This window comes from Citrus sinensis, chromosome 9 (assembly GCF_022201045.2).
Source record: "Citrus sinensis cultivar Valencia sweet orange chromosome 9, DVS_A1.0, whole genome shotgun sequence".
NCBI lineage: Eukaryota > Viridiplantae > Streptophyta > Magnoliopsida > Sapindales > Rutaceae > Citrus > Citrus sinensis.
In genome coordinates this window covers 15,249,030-15,252,752 of record NC_068564.1, presented here as the reverse complement: position 1 = coordinate 15,252,752, position 3,723 = coordinate 15,249,030, and positions in this window count along the sequence as shown.

Genomic DNA, 3,723 nt, shown 5'->3' with positions numbered 1-3,723 from the left:
CCAGCCACAATAGTACAACTCCCCTTATCAATAATCATGCTACATAACTTATTATTGACATGTCATCTAGTATGAAAATTATTTTCACGTTACTTTTCTCAGATTCTTTTATTTTTACACTAAGAGCTATTCTTACATCCTCCAAAGGTACTTGGGCACATCATTACACTCACCTTTGGTTTGATTCATTATCTTTCAAATTCAACCTCTTTTGTTTAGGCATTAATGTGATATGGCATGTTCTCAAACACTTAAAGCATTTGATTCTCTCTATTTCTATAAGGTTAGCAATTAGATTTACCTTTGCTTGGTGTACCTCCATTTTTATTATCTTTGGTGATTTTAGAATTAGCCTTGAAATTTCCTTTTTGCTATAATTTCGTTTCCAAGTTAAAAAATAGCTTAAATCCTTCCCAATTCAGTTGAAACATTTCTTCTTTAATTATTGCTCCACTTTATGGCTATATGCACCATGTCTTTCAACTCAATATAATATTATAATTCCCCCATAGTTACAATATCACAATTCAAACCAACTAAGAATCTAGCCATAGTACCTCCTATATATTGGCATGGTTCATGGCTATTTCCATCTCGTTCATCTCTTTAAGGTAGTTTTCAACAGTTTTAAACCCTTAACTTTATAGCTTCTAAAATAAGTCCTTTTAATAGTGACTTGGATTGAATATTTCCTCATAATAGCCTTTACTACTAGGTAGCCTTTTAACGATTTTGTAGACTACTTAAAACAAGTTGATCCTGGCAAACATTAGTATAATTAGTAAATTCTACGATAACCAACTTTACCTTTTTTAAAAAAAAATTCAGAGTAGTTGTGACAATTAAACACCAATTCTACCATTTTCTCCTACTTAAAATAAGTTTCAGGATTGTTTTTGCCTTCAAAAAATGGAATTTTCAACTTAATGTTTCCCATATTTTTATCAATCTTATCTCTATATCTAACTCCTCTATCTTTATTCCTATGTTTAAATTAACATTAGAGGCATGATCTTCTTCATTTGGGTCATACTCTTAATTATCTTCATAATCATACCTATATGGATTCTTTTCTTTGTTACACAATAAAAGCTTTAGATGACTGCCCCTTTTGTGAACTAGATTCAATTTTATTTATTTTCTCATTCACCTTAATAGACCTCAATTTCATTTGTTCAAATATTCCAGGCTTAGCTAGTCGAGAAGGTCAAAGGCTTATTTAGCAACTTTTGGCAAGGGTTGTTTAAATGCCGTACGGGGTCTGTTGCGCACAAGTGGTATCAGAGCCAAGGTTTTCACCCACGCAAGCTAGTTCGTGAGCAGTGACTAGTCTTCCTAGCACATCACAAGAGGGCCTTGTTTGTGTAGATGTTCCACTGGAACCAACCCGTGGCCACAAGACAAGATGTGCTCATGGCAAGTCTCGCAGTAAGTCCAAATCCCCATTTGTTGATGCCTTGGAGCCTCGCATGGCCATACTTGAAACCGCATTGTCCGCCACTCAGGACACCATTAAAGGATTAGAAGAAAGAGTGGATAGTCTCGAGGGAGAGTATGCCGACTTCACTATGGCAACCAAGGACCTTATCCAAGACCAAGCCAACACCTTCCGAGGGGAGTTTCGAGCATTCCACGAAGAGTTGTTGAAACTCTGCAGTTTCATCCAAGAGGAACTGCGAGTTGTCCATGCGAAAGTGGAGGAAGTCTACTCGAACTAGACATGGCATAGGCGCACAGTCTCTGTTAGCCCGGCTTCTGCAAGTACGAGTGAGGCGCGACGTATCAACATGCCAAAAGCTCGACACTTATGATGGCACACGCAATGCCACTATCGTGGACAACTTTCTCTTTGGGCTAGACCAATACTTCAATGTCGTGGGTGTGTGAGATGAGGCATTGAAAGTGGGCACAACACCCACATACCTTCGGGGTGCCGCACAACTATGGTGGCGTCGGAAGCATGGCGAAATGGACAAAGGCATTTGCACCATCGATACTTGGGCAAATTTAAGCAAGAACTCTGAAAGCAATTTGCCCAAGCAATGTGGAAAAGAAAGTGAGAGCTCACCTACGTCATCTCAAACAAACGGGTAGTGTTTGCGACTACATTAATAAGTTCACTACCCTTATAACAAGAGATTATCCCCAATCTCTTAACCCAAGTGTATCCCAACACTTACAATCACTCAAAGTAAAAGATTACAAATTATTTTTCTCTCACACAATATCTAAGATTACAAATCAATGCCCAATGTGTGAATAGATGAAAAGAGAATGTGTTTAAAGCTCTATGAAGATTGTATTCTCAGATATAAGCTTAATAGTAGTGTTGTGATAAGCTCTTGTTTGAATTCGAATGAGCTTATTTATAGCTGCAACGAAAAACTAGCCGTTATTGACTTTCTGCACACTGTCGGATCGCCGCTAACTAGATGTCGGATCGCCGCTAACTAGATGTCGGATCGCCGCTAACTAGATGTCGGATCGCCATTTGACTGGTCAATATGACCATTGGGGCTGATTTTCAAATTGTCGGATCGCCGTTATCTAGATGTCGGATCGCCATTTGTGTCCAGAGGCTACATTTCAGTTCTGGTTAATATCGGTGAGCCGTTTATCAAACTTGTCGGATCACCGTTTTTATCCAGAGGCTACTGGATGATATCGGTGAGCCGTTTATCGATCTTGTCGGTTCGATGTTTATGTCTAGAGACTGCCCTTCAATTCTGGTTGATATCAGCGAGCCGTTTAGTAACATATCGGTTCGCCGTTTAGGTCCAGAGGCTACTGGTTGATATCGACGAGCCGTTTATCACACATGTCGGTGTGCCGTTTACGTCCAGAGACTAATCTCCATTTCTACTTGAAATCGGCGAGCTGTTTATTACACATGTCGATTCGCCGTTTTCCATAAAAACTGCAGCAGTGAGCTATTTTGCAAGAAGACTGTTTTGACTCCAAATCTTTACTATTCTTTATGAGGCTTGTTAAAGATAGAGAAAATTATGTTGAACTCTTAAAAGATTAACCAAAACTTAATCATGTTTGTTATCATCAAAATCAATGAAGAATTATTTAGGTTAACAATCTCCCCCTTTTTGATGATGACAAACTTTTCAAAAACAATACTAGTGTAATTTTGCTCCCCCTAAATATGTGCTCTCCCTAAGTGAAATTTTGAAAGACTTGTTAACTCCTTTAAAAAAAAATCATTTAACAGTTAATCTCAAAATTTTAAACACGATAGATTGATTAAAAAAAACTTATGCCAATACTATTTTGCCAAAATCAATTATGCCAATTACCAATAAACTCATGCCAAACTCATGCTAATTTCTCTCCCCCTTCATCATCAAAAAGAAAGAGGCGCGATGAATGACTTATGTTTGGAAAATTTTTGGCAGAATCTCCCCTAAAATGTGAGTATATCCTCAAGAATACATAGAGTCAAAACGAAAAGCACTTCCATATAAGTATACCACCATATCAACCAACCTCCATACCACAAATTCACACTTCCAGAATGAGCAAGGTAAGCAATATAATACCAAAAATAACCCAAACATGAATTATCATCATGAATTATCAAAAGCATAATCACAAAACACATAACACTCAGAACACAAATAATATCATACGCATACGGCAAATGAAATGAGAAAATGTCTGTGCGAAAGTCAGAGGGGCAGAGAAATCTAAGATGGAGGCTGTGAAGACGAGCTG